The sequence below is a fragment of the Manacus candei genome, unplaced genomic scaffold (assembly GCF_025592945.1).
Source record: "Manacus candei isolate 608988 ecotype Guabito, Panama unplaced genomic scaffold, ASM2559294v1 h1tg000008l, whole genome shotgun sequence".
NCBI lineage: Eukaryota > Metazoa > Chordata > Aves > Passeriformes > Pipridae > Manacus > Manacus candei.
The window spans coordinates 20,173,668-20,193,369 of record NW_026138056.1 but is presented as its reverse complement, the minus strand read 5'-3'; the positions used below and the strand labels follow the sequence as shown (position 1 = coordinate 20,193,369).

General features: G+C 39.7%; 1 protein-coding gene across 10 annotated transcripts in view; it reads right to left on the bottom strand.

Moving 5' to 3' along the window:
* FAM110B (family with sequence similarity 110 member B) overlaps positions 1–19,702 on the bottom strand; it is a 113,332-nt gene that overhangs the window by 12,778 nt on the left and 80,852 nt on the right. For 7 of the 10 annotated variants that reach the window (XM_051772045.1, XM_051772023.1, XM_051772010.1 and 4 more), the window contains one exon: positions 4,857–4,923. The exons of 1 other annotated variant lie outside the window; for it this stretch is intronic. The gene's annotated coding sequence lies outside the window, so the exon portion shown is untranslated. Of the gene's footprint in view, positions 1–4,856; positions 4,924–7,919; positions 8,117–8,148; positions 8,297–19,702 lie in introns of those variants that run through there. 2 more of the 10 variants (XM_051772053.1, XM_051772065.1) reach the window with 2 other exon arrangements.

Sequence of the window (19,702 nt, the reverse complement as noted above, 5' to 3'; positions counted from 1 at the left end):
CCCAAAGTAAACACACACAGTCCAGAAAAGAGAAACAATTCCAACAATTTATGCAGTGAAAAAACCAGCAACCATAAAGAGCTATTATAAATGGAAAAAAAAATCATACTTCAATTTTCCTTTCCTTTAGAAATTTAATTAGAAAGAGAATCTTTTGAAAATACTTATTTTCATAGTTTCAAAACAAAGCTTAATAGCACCTTTCTGAAGTTTCTTACATGTTCTGAAAACATATTTGAAAGGAATAGTGCCCAAGTATATGGAATTTTTCTTATATTACTTGCCAAAATTTTACAAGCAAGAAACCAGAAAGCCATCTAGATTATAGATATTTAAATATTTTCTCTCCTAACAGCTTATCTTGTTACACGGAAACTTCTTTTTAATAAACTCTATACAGCAGCAAAACTGTTTCATCTTTAGAAATAAATATTAAAATATAGCCAATTAATGTCTCTTACTGATATTAAGAACCTACAAGGCCACCTTTAATAGGTAGTACAGTAGACACAATTGAAAAATGAGTATGGTAAAACCAGTACCTTTAGAAAAATGATAATGTTCAGCCAGGGCAGTACAATAGAGTGGCCTAATTCTGACAACTGCGGACTTTGAGCTGCTTTTCTGATTAGCTGTGGGATCTTTTTTGCCAAAGCTCTTTGTATTAAAAAGCCTTTTTTGTAACATGAGCTATTACTGCAGTAAGGTCAGCACGGGTGTTTTAAAGTAATTTCTACAATCTAATTGCCCTGAGTTAACCATTTCTAAGCATTGAAACTTTACACATATGAAATATTGCACTTTTTTTTCTTAAATAAGTGTGCTATAAAAATTTTGCCTATGTAAAAACAAATCAAGTCTTTTAAAACTAATAATTGGGAAAAAATCCAACAAAAACAAACCACACATGACTTACAGCAGTGTTCCAGGGCACTGCAACCTTCAGGACAACTCCATGAACGCTCTCTTATTTTTGACTGGTACAGCTATATTTTTCTCTAGAGAAGATGACATTTTCCCATAGCACAGAATAGTTAATTCCCCTTTCCTCCAGCCTCAAGTCTAAAGATACATGGTGTTAGAAGTCAAGAAAGAAAACTGAGGGACTGCAAAGCACTACATCTCGAAGACACGTCTGTATATTTAATACTACTTCAAGCTGATGGTTAAAAATACCAATTTTGGCTCTGAAACACAATGCAATTTAGGTCTTCTATGTTATTATTATGTTGCAATCAATGATATAGCTGTATAACTCAGCGCAAGTGCTACACTGCATGGGCACAGCATGATCACACGCCTGCGTGTGTAACACCTCAGACTACGAGTATTTACTACAGTTGTTGAGGCAGAGATGTTAGAATACACTGACTATATTTCCTTCTTGATTTCCATATGGGAAATATGTGCCCACAGAGCCCACATGTAAAAACTACAGATCTTCACAAACTGTTTGCAACCTATTTAACTGAAGATGAACATTCAGTTAGCTACTTGTTAATGGGCATCCAAACTTCTGTTTAATATCCAAGTTTGACACTCTGAGTGTCTTTTTGTATTACTGTTTAAATTAACGACTCTTCACTAAAACAATGTTCTTAGAAAGTTGCATTTAAGAAATCAGACTCTTGAATAGTTTTTGCATATCTGAGGGGTCTGATGAAGTTACGATGGAATATCTTCCTGACCACAAATTTTAAGAAACCACAAAACCCTCATTATCTTAAAGAAAACAAAAGCTGTATCAAGTCATGACCAGTGTATTTAATTAAATGAAGAGAGGAAGGCAGTGAAAGGAGAGTTAAGGCATCCCAGTGCCAAGAAAACAAACAAACAAACAAACTAAAAACCCCTAAGACTGGAATTTAGAGTGTGTGGACAGACACAAGAAGACCAAGAAATGGCAAGACATGGAGAGGTAGAGGAGAAATGCAATCACCAGGGAAAGATCAGAGAGGAAAAGGTGTTGAGAATAGAGAAAGGAGCACCAAACAGTGGGTTGGCAAGAAGGAGTAGATTACAAGGACAGAGAGGGATTATAGGAAAGTGGAAGAGACACCTCAAGGGCTCTTCCTCCTCTCCTCTCTCACAGCTCATATCACCTGCAGGAGGAACAAAGCTGGCATGAAGATCCTCCTGAAGCAAAGCTCTTGCTAACCCAGACCACTTTAGGGTTGCAGCAAAGAGATACATCTCTCTGCTGCAGCCCCCATGCCTGGGGCAGGCTGTCCACTGAGCCTAGAAGGCTGGTGGCGAAGGAGCTGGTAGTGGGGTGGTTGGCAGGAGGAGATCACAGAAGGATACCCACCTCAGAGCCCTGTGCACTTTCAAGAAGAAAATGAATAGTGGAGTAAATCCAGCAAACTCGGTAAATCCAGTTCTTTTTGGCAATGCTTCAGCTCCCTTTATGTGCTGATTGCATGATGAGATACACAATTGGCTTGTCCCTGGGGAGTCCTGAACTAGAGATGCTCTTGACCGTGTTCTCACAAGTGCCATAGACTACTGCTTAAAAAAACTGTTTTAACTATTCCTCCATTCCTACCCTCCCTTCTAGTATCAGACTACTCCATCATTGCTATATATCCATTCTCCTCTAAGATTTGTGATACACAGCCACATTAACAGATCTCCCCTCTTTGTAAATGAAGATAAATCTCCAAACTGAAAATTAAACACACGACTGAGTAGGACTGCCCAAAGTAACAAAGGAAATTTATTCCAAACCTAGAAATTGGATAGAGATATCCCAAACTTATAGCTACTGCTTTAACTTCTTGAGAGATGAGTATCAGCAAACTTTTTAAGTAGTTAACTGAACTAGAGTATCTCATCTCAGGGTTAAGCTGCCTAAGCCATAAAAATAATATGATGCAGCAACCAAGGTGCCAAGCCTCAAGTGAGGACACCTGATCTCTCTTTTTTCATCTGCTCATGCCTGCTGCATAAAGGCAACCTCTCCTGTCCAGCTGCCCTGCCAGCACACTATCCCCATCACTGCTGGGGAGCCACGTCCCTCCATTGAAGATGTCCCTCACTCACTAGCACCAGCTCATCACTGATCTGGACTGGTTCCGAGACATTCTTTAAAAGCTAATAAAAAGGGCTGTGTCACTGCAGCCAGGACTGAATGCTGCTTTCGTCATAAATCACAAATCCAATCTTTTCTGTTGGCAAACTGAGCAATATATTTCCAACAAAACTACAGACCTCCTGCAGCATCTGTATGAATGCAAAACACTGAATCCCATTTCTAGGATGGCAGAAATAAATCCTATACAGAATGGCATCAGGAAGGTAAAAATATGAAATGTGACTATAAAATTAGTATAGGTTAACTTGTGATCACAAAACGTAACACAAATCGCTTACCAGGCTTTGAATGTTCCTCATGTCAGCCCTTGGCACAGCTAAAATGGTTTTGCTGCCTTTAATTTTGCACTACAACATATCTGGAATTTCAAGTTCCTAATTTTCTCAGCTGACAGAAATGGCTTCTGAGATGATTTCTACATTCTGGGTACAGATTTTTACCCTTAAATTAGCCATGTGTACTCTCAGACTTATTTTTGTCTTTAAATAAAACAGCAGTGATAATTATTAATTTAAGACCCCACACGATGCAAATTTATGTTCTCGAGCCAAATATGGTGATTGGAAACAGATGAACATGAAATGCTTTCTACTGAGTGGAATTAAAACTAAATATTAGTGAAGTGTGTTGGTGATTTGACACATGACACATAAGACATTGATTACTGATTTTTCTCTTTGCTACAGTGAAATATTAGAAGTGTCCTATTGGTCTTTCAAGAATTGTACAACCATTGGTACAATGTGCTACATGTACAGCTGGCATCACCTCCTGCCCTTCTGGGTTTCAGCTGGTTTCCTTGTATTTACCAAGGATGAAGCTACTCTTTCCACTGGATGAGATACTGGATTTCCCCCTTTTCTTTAGGAGCTTTAGCGATGAATAAGATTTTAAGCTGTAATGCTCATCTCCTGCTCAGACTTTGAGATCAAGCTCAGCATGTTCTGGATGGACTTCTACCTGAGGACCGGAAGAAAGCAATCCAGCCTTCAAAAAGGCCAGGAGAGAGGAAGCCAGTCAGCCTCACCTTCATCCCTGGAAAGGTGATGAAGTGCCTCATTCTGGAGGCCATCTCTATCCACATGGATGACAAGAAGGTCATCAGGACTAGTCAGCACAGATTCTCTAAAGGCCCATCGTGGTTCCTTCCAACCTTACCCATTCTGTGATTCTCTGGGATTCCATGTTTTGAATGTAGTAGCAATAACCAAATAAATAACAAAAAGTTCTGAAGCACTAAGGCTACAAGTGCTCGCTTGCAGTGAAGGTCTCCTATACAAAAAGCTAATGCAATCTACTGAATGAAAAATTGTAACCAAATTACAGGTTGGGAATATGGGATGAGAAAAAGCCTGGAACTACTGGAATACTTCCAAAAAGGATTCAGATAAATAACAAGAATAAATAACAGCTCTGGAGGACTAAGGCTAGAAGTGTTCAATTACACTGGAGGTTTCCATTGTAAAAACCTAACACAACCTACTGAATGGTATGGCTGTAACTAAAGTACAGGTTGGGAACAGAGGGTGAGAAAAAGCCTGGAACTACTGAAGTACTTCCAAAAAGGATTCTGCAACATTGACACATAAGTTGCCGTGTGACTGAGGCCAGCAAGAGCAAGCTTCAATCCTTCTGAAACAGTACTGAGCTATATATTTGCAGCTCCCCAGACAGCAGAAGAAGACATGGTAAAGTCCTTCTGGATTTGCCCTCCTTTTATCAACCCCTGGGAAAAAGTGCCCATTTTAATTCAAAAAGGTACCTGCAAAAGCGGAATGCCAAACTCTTGTCCAAGTTCTTAACAGGGGAATGTAATGTTCCAGGGGGTTCTGAAAAAAAGACAAGAAAACAAAATATGAAAAAAGGTCTTAAAAAAAACAGAACACAACATAACAGTAACACTGAAGCTGTGTACAGGTCTGTGTTGCTGTGATGTTGATGGTTATGGAAAACACACACTAAGGTTGGTCCATGTCAGCAGAAGTGAGGGTAAGAAGTGCAAGGCAGCCACAACAGCAATCAGGATTATTTCACGTGAAAGATGAGATAAGTGATGAAATCAACATGGTTGTGCACTGGAAAAAAAATCTATGAGCTGTGTAATAACAACAACTAATTAAAAAGTCATTTGGGAAATCTCAGAACACAAGCTCACATACGACAGCATCTGAGGTACAAGATAAATTGCATCCATGCTGTGGATCAATGTATAAATGTAAAAAGGGCCAAATGTCTAAATGCAATTTTTAATTCACTTATGAAGGACAACATGAAATTCTGCATTTTAAGTTCTTGCTACAGATAAACAATCATTTTGTTTTGTTTTTCACTATTTTCAAATGAAGAAGAGAGAAAATACTGTAAAGAAAAAAACCCACCACTATTTTTATGACACAGCTTTGGTAGGGCATGGAATCAGTGTCAGCTACTTTGCAAGTACTGGAGAGAAAACATTAACACGTAAATGTTAGTGTTATTTCAGGGTAGCTGCTAGTTGATTTTGACATCAAAATATGGAATCTACAGTGATGATCTGTTTTTCCATATTCAGAGTTAAGGTCAAAGAGCAAAATATTTGTGTGCTTAAAAAACCTTCCACACCTGCCTGCTGGGAGAGGCGACAGGATATATTCCAAACTAATGACGACTAATGACCTACTATTTAGTTTTTATAGGTCTACTAGGAATTGCTTATTCACTTTTCAGAGAATTACAGAATCAGCTGAGTTGGAAGGATCAATGAAGATCATGAAGTCCAACCCTTAGCCCTGCACGGGACCATCTATTTTAAGTGATCATTGTATTAATGGGAGAACCATAGTGTTCAACTGGTGGCACAAAACTACAGAAAAAGTATAAATTTTGCTTTCTTTTTTTCTTAGCCCTCTTCCCCTTTCCTAAAGCACTTATTTTAGACAATGCTTTTTTAAACTATAGCAGTATCGTACTCCTTGCCAGTCAATCAATATATCTTTCATTTCATATGCAATACCTTCTTTTTCTCTCCAAAATTATTAGCTCCTTTTTGAGGATTTAAACAAGATATTAAAATACACACAGAAAAAAAAAATCCAAACATTTGTATTTTGTGTCACCTGCTAAAAATAGTTGTAAAAATAAGTCAGTATATTCACTTGGGAGGAAAACAGCTCTGCTGCAGAATGCAGCCTTTCTACACATCTTTTTATGCGCAAAAAGGCAGTGATGGAGTGAGGGAAGAAGCAGTTTTCCCCTCTGCTGTGAGGCTGGTGACAGTCAGCAGAAGGGCAGAAATGCCAAGCTGAGGAAGACTCACCAGCACAATGGTTTTTAAGAGAACTCCAGAACACAGACAACACATAAGGGCACGCACCAGAAAGTTCACTACTTCCCATACCAACAAGTATGCAGTTTTATTTTTTTACTGATACAAGTATACAGACATAAAAACTCACATACATGTGGTTTACTCCAACACTAGTAATTCAAATAGACAGATTTATGATATGACTGTCAGCATATGACTAACAAATAGTTATTGTATAGTGAACACTATACAGTGTATACTATGCTAAAAATGTATAGCCTATTGCATCTTCTAAGTGTTAGAAAGAGGTCATAGTAACAAAAGTGAAAGTATTAATCCTGGAGTAGCTCTTGTACAGCGGGTTGCCACAATCCTCCGGTTCCACAGTAAACATACTGCTTCAGGTCTCAAAGATTTCCTGAGAGAGTATCCATTAAACTGTGAAATCACCAGGAAGGGACACACTACATGGACTTCACTGAACTTGTACCAGGACCCAGGACAGAAATGACTAAAGAAGATATACACACAAAACTCAAACAGATTAACGTTCTGCAGAGCTTTTCAGTGCATGACTGGTTTCAACATTCATGCTATGGAACAAAAAACCAACAATGCCATTTAGCACCTGCAAAAGGAGTGTGCACTGACAACACTGTTAATGGCTTATAGAGTAATGTGGGGTCAGATCAAGTACTACGAAAGTTCTTCAACATGTCAGCACAATATTCCTGGGATTATGCATCTTGTACATGGAACCATGAAGCACCACTGTGGACAACCCTCTGTGAGGACTCATGTCTCCACCAACAGGAGAGAAAATCCTTCCACAGGCAGCACTGGATTTTGTAGCTGCAGGATGAATAGCCCAAGGCAGAACCATATATTAATTGCACTGTTTCAATTGGATGAACTGTTCTGGTAATAAATCTCCAGCAGCACTTTATCAGTCCAAGATAGTGACCTTTAGCAACACATTTCAGAGAAACTTCCTAATCAACCCAACACTTAACACAGTTGAGAGGGACCAAATATATTACAGTGACTATTTTTAAACATAAACATGCAACTGCAAGAAAAAGTAGAGAAAACAAAGAATGTAGCAAAAATTTCAGTGGAAGAACTTATCAGCATAACTAAAGGCACCAAATCCTCCTTTCCCAATTTAATATACTGTTTAGTGTAAGAGGTGTCATATAAATATTTCTCAAGTTCTAATTACTCATGTGAGTATAATTCTAATGTCTTTAGAAAACCTTGTCCCTTTTGCAAGCACCATGCCAGACCCCTGACTCCCCCAGCTATCTACCTGTATGGCCCAGTCCTAACACAGAGCAACCCAGAAAGGCCACCACCAAGTTACACACGTTTGTTTTTCTCCAAGAAAAGACAAAGGAAGATGATAAATAAACAGGCTTTGCTTGTCCCACTCCTTATGTGGAATTTGCAGTACAATATGTGGCCAGCCATGCACTGGAGGAACCAACCTGGTTGGGATAAACCTCTACCAAATGCCTGGCCTCCAAGAAGGCAACAGACCTTATGTCTGACAACTAATATAGTTGAGTTTTTGGTGCTTTTTAATTCTTTCGTGGACTTCTTTCTGGGGGTCCAAGATTTCGTTTCTCCTGTAGATGTATGGTTCAGCTGAAAATACAGCAAGGAATGTTGCCATACAGTTTTATACTGTATGCAGAGTAGAGTTTGAAAATGTTTGCTAGCACATATGACCACTGAGAGCTGTGTTTCTTTTTGGTAATGGACAGACCTGCTTCCTGCAGGCAGGGTACAGTGAAGCACCCCTATCAGCATGGCTGCCATGGTGTGCACTGACAACTGTGCACAGTTACCATTCCACTTATTTCTCATTGCCACTCTTTCTTAGATCTTTTTTTCCATTTAAATAACTTAACAGGACCAGCACCAGCAGATTCATGTCATAGAAACATAGAACAGTTTGGGTTGCAAGGGACCCTTAAGTTCTCTAGTTCCAACCATTGTACCATGGACAGGGACACCTTCTACTAGACCAGGTTACTCAGAGCTCCATCCAACCTGCCTCACTTCTACAGGAAAGACTGGCCTCCACAGTACTTTCTTTTAGGAACAATAAGTGTTCCCACAGTGCTCCTCCTAAAAATCAACAAAAGATATGCTGATATAGTGCCAAAGACCTGGTAGATAAGATCTGTACAAAGAACTGATTGGTCACTGGCTCCTACTAGACAGGCTAGACAGGTGAATGGAATATAGTTGAATTCTGGCCTCAGAATGAATAATTAAAGCAACTGTCCTTACCTTTTCAACCATCTGAGATCTAAACCAGCACAAGGACAGTTGATGTCAGACTTCTCAAAATTACAAAAATTCATGACGCTGAGCAAGTTTACTACCTGAGCTTCAGCTAGAAGCTTTAATCTCCTCTGTAAGGGCAGAAAATACCTAGCACCAGAACAGGAAGTACCCAAACCAAGGTAAGAAACTCAGGACTAGACATATACTAAAAAAAAATATTAACTTCTTCAATATTTTTCAAATTAACCAATTATATGGGTGTGAACTACCACATTCTCCTCTGAACTGACATTTCTCTTTAGCTTTTTTTCTCTACAAAATCCCACACTCATTCAAATTTCTCTCCAAAAAAATCTTTCTGGAATGCCTAGAAAAACACTCCACAATGGCTGGGCAGATGGCATACTGCAGTGGCTCATTATCCTAATTTCAACAGTCTCTCTTTATCTGCTGGTGAAATCAAGGTCAAGTGAAAAACTTTAAAAACCACTATGAGATTTGAGGATCTTAAAATTAGGTTTGTAGCTAGATAAATTCTAAACATTTCTACCATTCTCAGATATGTATTTTTTTTTAAAATTTGGCAAGCAAAAGGATATGCAAATTGTTCAGGAAGGAGTGACGACTCCTTTTCAAGACTGACTGACTTGAGGATATCCACATGCAGACTGGGTGCTGTCAGGACAGTTCTCCTTCCATCTGTGATGCCAGAAGATTCTAGTAACATGACACATTTAGAAGACTCATTAAGTAATATGTTAATATCGGGGTTGAGACCTTTAGAACTAAGAGTCATTGAAATGCAAGTGGAACATGCATAGCTACAGACCAGTAGTCCCTTTAGCTGGTCCCTTGTCATCACAATATCCTTACAACAAAAAGCACCATGCTACAAGAAAACCAAACCTCTGAGTCTTGTGACTGACACTGCATATTCAAAATTTCAAAATCTGAGAGGAAGGTATGACCAATGTGTTTGCCCACGTAAGCAAGATTCCAGTGGGGATTTTAAAATGGAGAATGAGGCCAGTCTAACATCTGGACTTCTTTGAGATACATCTAATGAATGAAAGAGATATCTATCCCTCCTGGATACTATCAGCAGAGGGACATATCTCATAACAAATTCTCAAAGGCATTGTCAAAGACATATCTTCTTAAGCATCTCTTAACTCAGATGCACGGTGTGCCCTGTGCCTGGGGTAAGCACACAGGCACCATGGTGAGGATTTAGGGAGCATAGTTGATTCTTCCTTTTTTTACTTGCTGGAAAACAGGGAGTTTGCTTCCTGAGCCAGAACCTCACTTCTCTTTAGATATTCACAACCTGAGAATTGCCAAAGCTTATCTCAGTTTAAACTCAGAGATATGAATCTTAATGAAGAATAATTAAAGCGAAGACTCTTTCCCCTTGATAATGGAAACTGAAACAAAAGAAAAATGGAACAAAATTATTATAAAACAATTCTCAGGAAGACAACATCATGCCAACTAAAAGCATCTTGCAGTCTGTCCTCCATATGAAATGCTAAAATATTTATACCTAAATATACTTTCCACGGCTGGTCTGCTTTTTGCCTTCATGCATGTTCAGAGAAGTCTTGTCCTTGGAACATTAAAATCATAGAAATACTACAACAGGAAAAGTGACAACCACACATGAAACTTTATTTGAACTATCTGGATGACAACAAATCTTAATTAGGAGACCACACACTGACATGTGCAGACACACAGAGAGGAATGCCGTGTGCCCAAGCTGGCCAACCTCTAAATGAGAGGAGAAGCTCGAAGTTGCTGCTTGTGCTCTGCTGAGGAGTACACAGTGCATGTAATACAGCAGGAGGTTGGAACCACAAGTTGCACAACATAGAATAGGTTACTTACAACATGTTTGCCATAACTGAAAACAAAAATTATGTTAAGTACCTCCCAAGCATCTCTTTCTTCATAAAAATATGAATCTCACTGCTTTTTTGAAAACAAAACCAAAAACCCAATATAATAGATGAGAAAAACAATACAAAACAAAACCCAAGACAGTTACGCAGCCACAGAAGAGAAACAGAAAACGTTTAAGTTAATAAAATTCAATTCATCACTGACATTTGCCTGCATGAAACACAGGAAAATTTTGCTGGCTTTGGTACTGCCAGCATAAGGTGACTTAAAAGGTTTGATGCTTTATATGAAATACTCACATCTGGATGTGTCAGTGTCTTATCTCTCTCAAAATGTGTATCTGGTGTTTCCCACAATGGAATCCTCTACTTCTCCATTTGCATAGCTGTGCTTTTTTGTGGGTTTTTCTTTTTTTTTTTTGGTTTTTTTTGTTTGTTTGTTTGTTTTTTTGTTTGTTTTTTGTTGTTGTTGTGTGTTGGTTTTTGGGGTTTTTTTTTGAGTCTCGCAATTATTACGAGTCACAAAAATTTGCACGTAACCTCTCATTCTGAGAGTTACCATTGAACAGATGTTTGAACACATGTAATTGTATTTATCTTTGCCTAATATACCACAAAAGAAAAGCAATTTTTGAAATAAACAACTTAAGTTGGAGCAGTTAAACTGGAGCACATCTGATGCTTATTACCTTTCCCAACAGTTACCATATATGTTAATATATACAAAAACATTTTTATAAACAGATATACTTTTGCAAAATTTTTACCAAAAAAAGAAAGATGAATTTAGGTATTGAAAAAGTTAGGCTTCAATTTTTCATGGGAATGGTTAATTAAGCCTGAATTCAGAGATTCTGTGCATACTTTCGAGAGCTATTTAGCACCCAGAAGTCAAACTGAGATTTGGTGTCTGTGAAGACCAAATTTAGCAATTCAAACTGGAATGTACAAAGTTAAAGAGTGCCTTTTAAAAAATTAGACTTCATGCACCTTTGCTATATGAAGAAGGCACCATGCAAGATGAAGGAATGCAGTCCATTCCTCCTCATATCCCTGACCCATCACCCCTGGCAGTAGATCATACGTGCCTATTACTAACACCTCTCGGTGAAGAGGAGGAGATGAAAATAGGACTTAGCTACATACGCGCTTCTAGTACCAAAAGGGGATTCTTGCTTCCTTTCTACAAAAGAATCTTTGATTTTTATGCTGTTACCTAATTAAATTTCACTGTGCATACTAAGATTTCTGATGTCTTGCTATTTTATGTTCAGCCCCAAATCAAAAGAGCACACACTCATAAATAACCCTTTCATTAAAAGAAAGCAAACCAAAAATTAAGACAAGGTTTGTTGTATATAAAGATATCTCTCACTCTAGTTGTTTCCTCAGTTCAGCCAAGGAGAAGAGATCATGCACATAACTTCTAACTAGGTCACAAACTCCACCTTTCTAATATTTTATGCGTGCACCTTGTAAAGGGATGCACGTTATGTCAAGTTCCACAAGGAGCATCATGCTATGAGCAACAGCTTTTCAAGAGTGGTTCAATATTGTATTGGGATTACTTTACTTTATGGATGGAGAGACACATCCAATTTCTTCAGTCAGTGAGAAACAACAACATAAAACCAAGCAGTCAATCTCTTGACATACTACTTGCTTTAACTTACAGTCAATAGTTCCTTGATGAGTGTGTGGATTACCCCACAGGAATTCTCAAATATACCTGTACTGTCCAAAGTCTAAATCAGCCACACAAAATTCCTACATACATTAGACAATATTCAATGGTCAGCACATAAAAAAAGAGTTAAAAAACTACTGTTTCACACCCCATATTCTGAAAACCATAATGCTTTTAGAATATCTACACAGAAAAACTGTGTGTGAATTTTCAGCTGGGAGATAATGGATATCTTCAAAAATTACATGAGAATTCATCAAGTGCCATAGCTCTCTGCTCATTAACCTGGATGTTTACAGTATGCCTTATCCTGTTTCTTAGGATCTTTATAATCTGATGTCTTCTTTCAGGCCAGCACTTGTTACATCTGATTCACTAAAATTCAGAAATTCTATCCTGAGATTTTCTTTTTTCTCTCCTGCAAGAAAATGTGAAATATCTATACCACACTCAGCATTGCTGAGAAAGAGAAGGGCCTTTGCAGAGGTTAAAAGCAGGCTCTGGGCACTGAGCCAGTCTCCAACTGTGCTTTGCCCTGCTAAACTGTGTTTGGATTTGCTGTAAGAGCATACAATATCTGTATACAGGCTCTTGAAATACCAGGGGAAACTTATTATTAAAAAATAGGGAAGCAGCAGAAAAAAACTATTTAAAAAAAAGAGCCATTTTTCCACTTCAATTGCTAACAGAATATGATTTACACATAGAACCTTGACCTGGAGTAGCATTCACCTTTTTGGGTTGGATATTTGCATTTGACTGCAAAATATTTAATTTTACTCCAGACAACATATTTTAAGTTCTTCAAGAAAAAAGTCAGATCAAGACTTGCTACATGGGGACAGTTGTAAAAATGAACAGCACAAAAGATGAAAGTAACAAAGTTAAGAATTAACAGTTATTTGTTGTTTTTTTTTCCCATTACCATACATAGATTTTGGTGTGACATCATACTACATGCAAGTGTCGGAAAATGTTACTTTCTTGGAGATGTGGCACAAAAAGGTTGAAAAAGGGAGAGTTTAAGATCAGTTGACATGAAAAGAGGAACCAGTCTCAGGGGTCTATTGAGGATGCAGAACAGGAAAGAGTTATTCCTGCAGACACGCTGCCTGGAGCGCTACAGGCTGCCCAGTGCCAGACTCATGTTGACCCACCAGAACCAGCTGTAGGGCTGGAGCAGAGGAGGAGAGGGTGAGAACACTGTGTTTTTCAACCCTGAAAAGAGAAAGCAACAGGGAGACCTACCCACTGTCTGCTACTGCCTGACAGGAGGGAACATAGACTGTCTGCAAAGGTACACAGAGAGGGAGGGGAGCCATAGGCCAGAGTTGCAACATAGGATATTCAGGCTTATACAGAGAAAAGTCTTTTTATTGTCAGGGAGGTGAACAGTGAAACAGGAGCCCAGAGGGTCTGCTGGACCTTCATCCTTGGAGATCCTCAAACTGTCCTGCACGTGGCCCTGAATAACCCGATCACATGGGACCCAGTCCGGTCAGCAGGTCACCTCTGGAAGTCCCCTCCAACCTGTATGATTTTCTGATCTCATCTTGCTACCTCTGTTTCAATGGTGCCAAAAGACAGTGTCTCTTTGCCTCACACTATCTTCAGCAGCAGATGATCCAGACATGGAAGGCAGAGTAATAAATAAGTACATGTTTAAATTCATCACCATATATATTGACCTCTTTCTATCTCTCCTTTTTTTCCATTCTTGAAAGACTGAGATATTTGCTTCTCAGTATGTACCAGGCATTTCCTCTGCTTTTCTGCTTTTTGCATCTCTCAGTGATTTACTTGTCAACAGCACACAAAACAGGAGGACTTGAGGAAATCAAGAAAACACAAGGAGGAGAACAAGAACCGCCTAGACAAAGAAAAGCATGATCTCTCCTTTTTAGCAGCAGGCATCTCTAACATATTCATCAAGACAGTGAGTTAAGAGGCAGTGCTGTGCAGGACTCCTTTGTGTATACAGCATTACAGAATCAGTTCGAGAAAGGGATGAGAAGGTCAAAAAGCTGCTAATGCCAGCATTTAACTGTCAGTAGGGGCTAAACAAGGGCTGATGGGCTGTGCCATTCTATGCAAGCCTGGCTGGCATGCTGTAATACTGCACACGGGCCCCAAATACACTGTACTTGAGACACAGGTATGCAGGGGCACACAGAGGAGACAGAACCAAGTGATGGGAATAACAAATATTGCTATTTAGAAACAAAGGAGATGTTCTCATGCCACAAAACATATACTAGGGAGGGAAATTGCTGAGGGTACCCCATAAAGTTCTGTGGTGCATATCACATTGACTGAACTAGTCAGTTCAATAACAATGATGTGATCTGCTCCTTGCAGCTCATGGAAGATCACGCTGAGGTAGAACGGTGCAATGATTTCATCAAAAGAAAATAGAGGACATGTAAGCAATCTTGAGTTAGACTAACTGTTTGGCTCTCCCTAACGTTTCTACTGACAGCACAAGCAAGAACACACAAATATTTGCAGTGATACAATTCAGTAGCAGTATTCCCAGCAGACACTGAGCAACAGAGATCACTGAATTAATTTTTTTCTGTTTAGTGAAAACAAATAATAGCATTATTACAAACTGGCAGAGAACAAACAAACTAAAGCAACTCAGCAAACCCACACAGAAACTGGGCAATTAAACGCTTATTTTTCACAGCAAAGATGCCTGGAATCTCAGCACTGTAAAACATGCAACACTCTCCCCCCATTCAGTTTTCCTTAAATCAGATCTTTTTCTTCAGTATCCCAACCAAACACAAACTACATTTTAAAAACATCCATTTTCAGAGATGAGCACAACTCCAAAATGAAATCAGTGCACAACCACAACATGGTACTTTGCCACATGGCTCCTGCAAGTCACTAAAGAAGCAAGACCTCAGGGGCTTTGCATCTTAAAGATGTTCAGAGCAAGATCTCAGTCTGGATTCACAGCTATTTTACCTGCTAATTACCCATGCATAGAAGCAAACTTCGCAATGTTAATGTCAATGTGCTCATCATGGAATCTCCAAATGGCTTCATACTGCAGATGATGTCCACGCTGGAGGTAAGCCATGATACCACAAATGTGGTTTAAAGTTCGGGAGATTTCTAACCAGTGTCTCCACACTGCCAACAATCTCTTCTTTGGTTCATTTTCTCATCATGTTGTCCACACTGTCATTATTCAATGTGACTATTACAGCAGGATACCAGGAACCCGCTGAAAAGGAGTACTTAGGAGGGTGGAAATGTTTTATTTTTAATATTTCCTGTGAAAGAATAAACCAATATAGCTCCCACCATTGCACCTGTTCAGGATCCAAGCATTATTAACAACTGTTTTGATAAGGAACTTAGTATTGTTTTTAGACAGTAAGAGGTAGTGCTAAGGATTAATAACATACATGTAATGTTTATTAATTTCTTGGTGACAATTTATTTGCACTTATAAGCTATACCTCAGCTACAAAGACAGGCATAGCTGCCCTCCACTAGTCACCACAGCCACATTGCTTTCATCCTACAATCCCTCCATGAAAGCTCATGGTAAAGAAACACATGATCAATGTAAAACACTTCACTTCTGAATCGCTGTTTTATAAGTTATTGGAATGCTATGGAATCCACAATGTATTAACTACAAAAGACTACACCTATACTGCATTCTCCTTCAGCCAACTGCATACCTGGTGGGGCCAAACACTATAGCAGTGATAGGTGAGGGGCAGCCAGAAGCAGAACATGCCCTCCCAGCCGTTTTGGCTGGCCAGGATGCTGGTGGATGGCTCACCTGCTGGATGAAAGCAGCTTAGAGTAGGATCACTCTGGGAAGTGGCTGTGTGACAACAGCTCTCAGCACAGCCGACTGCTGGAGCGTTCGCTTTGCAAGGGTGCTCGCTGCTGTGACAAACTGTGGAGCAGGTCCCAGAAAGCAGGAGCAGAGAGGGGCAGGGCACCCCAGCACAGCCCAGCCCAGCCCAGCGGAAGCAGAGGGCACTGTTTGCACTGCAGGTCAGCTCCTGTTCCCCTGTCTGACAATGGCAAATATCTTTGTCACTTTGCAGTTCTGGGAACAGAATATTGTCTTGTGAAATTACAACGCTGTTTCAATACTGCCATTATCAGCATTGTCTTCAGACAATAAAATGTTCTGTTGCAGTCGCTGTAGGCTTGCAGCACTGAATACACACTGAGTCACCCCACTTTAATTTAAATGGCACAACTATGTGAACACATGCTCTTTAGTTAAATCCACACACCCCCAAAAGTAAAAATAAGCAGATCTCCAAGGAAGAATTCACTTTCTACACAATGCAAAAGCAATCCTTGCTGTGTGCTTCTACAACCTCAACAAACATGTGACAAAAGGCTTAGTAAGACTACTCCTGTTTTCTAATCTGGTAGTAGACAAGTACACAAAGCCATCTCAAAAGGGTCATGCCATTAAAAATGTATGTGCCTAAACACGGCTTTACTCAGTGGCCTTCACAACTCAAGCAGAGATGGTACCCACAAGCAGTCATTCTGCATCACAATGCCGACACAGAGAAGTTTCCACTCCCCTCCTTTCCCTTCAAATAAGAACAGCACCTTTCAAGAATAATCACTCAGATGCTTTCTCATCATATGTAATAACGTACCCCCCGAGTTACATTCAGACCCATTAACAGCAGAAGACATCCAGAAGATTTCAAGTTGAAACACGGGGAGAGTCTACTGCCCACACATTCACTCTTATCACAGGATTTGCTGTGCTGCCAAGTCACCATGCACTGCTGATACCAGTGAACATAAAACCAAAGCAAACAACTGATCTGTGTTCAAACTTGTCTGTGCTTCTGCCCCGTAACTAAACCCTCCTAGGAATAGAAACTGCATTAAGAGTTTGCTTACTTTGAAATGAAACTAAAGAGGGCACAGAGGGTTAAAATGAGCAAGCATTTTTTTTGTATTACACCTCTGAAACCATTCTCCACAGTCCTCCTCACACCAAAGCTGCACAGCTGCCTGCAGGCACATTATTTTACAATTCCTAAAACAAAACTTCCTATGTCTAATGTGTCTAACACACAATCAGATATACTCCAACCAGGTGCTATCATTATAAAAGGACTTTGTTGTCATGCATGCTCACAACATTGGCCTCTTGAAGAACTGTCCTGCCTGATAGAGCATGACTTCAGTACAATATGAATTCAAAGGATGCAAATTGAGGCAAATAAAGCATTCACACCACCAAACATACCTTAATGTCTTTCCTTTAGGAGGAGTCCTGATGTGCTCACCTGAAGTTCTTGTCCCTGTCTTCCTTCTTGGGGGAACCTCTCTTCCGGTCCAGTAATTCCTCATATACCAGAGCTAGGGAAAAGAAGTCCCCAGCTGCCCTAGCAGTTTTAAGCTCAAGTTAGAAAACACAAACAATGCAGCATACAAAAGTGCTGAAGTGAAGGTCTAGCTATATGAAGAACTATACTAATAAAAGAGCCTTTGTTTTTTTACCACAGAGGATATCTAAAGGGGACTTAGTTTCAGAAGTCCCCTTAGTTTTCAATTCCTCCCTCCCTACCTTGAAACAACAGCATTTAATGGAAAGAAAAGTCACTTTCTTGCCTAACTGTAAGGAAAGCTGTGGACTATAGCTTCTTAAATAGCCAGAATGAAGGCAATACCTAAAAATCTGAAAAGACACTTTTATGCTCATGTTTGAATCCTTACACAAGTTTCTGCAAGTGCGTATAAAGAACAACAAAAGACGTTAGATAAACAGCCAGCAGTCTTAAACTGTACTTAAGGTCATGTTGGAGGTGGATGGGAGGAGCTGACAGCTGGCCACCTCATCAGGGACAAAGGTCACAGGACATGCTATCCTTTGGAGCTGCTTTTATTCTATGCTGATTTTCCCTTCTTCTCCTGGCAGGTCTCTTGTGCACCTGCGCAATGCAAGCCTGATTGTCAGTCCAAATGAGCCCAGCCCAGCCCACAGGGTCCCTCCCAGTGGCTGAACTAGAGACAAAACAACAGTGTGCCCTTGTCCAAAATGCGCATTGTCTGCCAGGGTTTGTGACTGCTGGGGCTCCCGTGGGTCTGCACGGCATAGTTTATGTGGTGGGCAGAGTCAACCTGTGCATGGAAACGGCACAGAACAGCAATGCTTAGGACACAACCTGGTGAAGGAGGATAGCATGCTACTGCCACCAAGCCCTGACCCTCTGAAAGCTTATTATACTTCACTCAGTAAACTAACGTGATCAAGCCCACAGATTCAGGGGAAGGAGAACAGCTGAGAGAAATTTGCAGGTCTTTGCTCCAGAGTCCCTCCTGCCCTTATGTTTATTGCTCTTGAATGGATTTCCTTTCTGCTGACAAGGCCATTGAAAGCCTTGCAGGTCACAGGTGGGCTGGTGTCACCCTTGTATGTGATATTCCACTCTTTCCAGATTAGACAAGGTAGCCAGAAACAACTACTTGAGTACTGAACACAACTAGCATAAATTACAAAGTAGCATGGGGATTGAGGGAAATGTTAATACAGTATTCCTGAGCCTAAGTTTTCACTGTTCTCACATCACTACCACAAAGAGAAGGGAGCAAGGTTTCTGGGAACGTTATGGCAGCCCTGCACTGCCTTGAACCATGATCACCTACATGGCAAAGTGCAGCACGCTGATTGAGGGCTAAATTCTCCTGTAACTCATCACTGCTTACACAGAATCAAGATGTATTATTTTAGATCACGCTTCCAAATTGTTTGCATTTTCATAGTATGTTGCCAAGCAGGTGAATCCTTCAAACAACACTATGCAAAAACTACGTGAAACCTCAAAATTTCAGGTCAGACAATTTCCTCTCCTGCTTAAACCCAGGCATTTCAAACAAGGAGAGATGTGCAGTGCACAGGGGCAGTCTTCCAGAAAAGCCAACTTTCTGGGGCTTACAGCTTATCCTCTGTAGCTCATGGAAGGCTTATACTTTAACCATGTGAAAACGTTATCACTTATTATTACACTATATTTCATGCTCAATATTTATGCCCTTTTCTCCAGTGCCAAAAGCTCATGTTGATACCTTAAACTTTACTGTGTAGACACAAGACTTCTATATCTGGGATGCCTTATTCTTTTTTTCCTTTTCTTTCTTCCCCCTGTCCCCTCAGACATGAAGGTAAGCTTTAAGATTTATTACAAAATTCAAGAGCAATGCAATTTTGGTGAAAAAAAATCTAAGATGACAAAATACCCTGAGCATTAAAATATATTAAAACCACCAAATTTTTTATTTCATACATTCAAGCCTAGAGTGATTTTTATTAGCCTAAAGAACATTAGAGCCTTGTAAAGTCAGATTTACAACAGAACTTGAAACAGCCCCATCTATAGCCTATGAAGTGCTGTTATAACACAAACTTTAAAAGTGTCAAACTT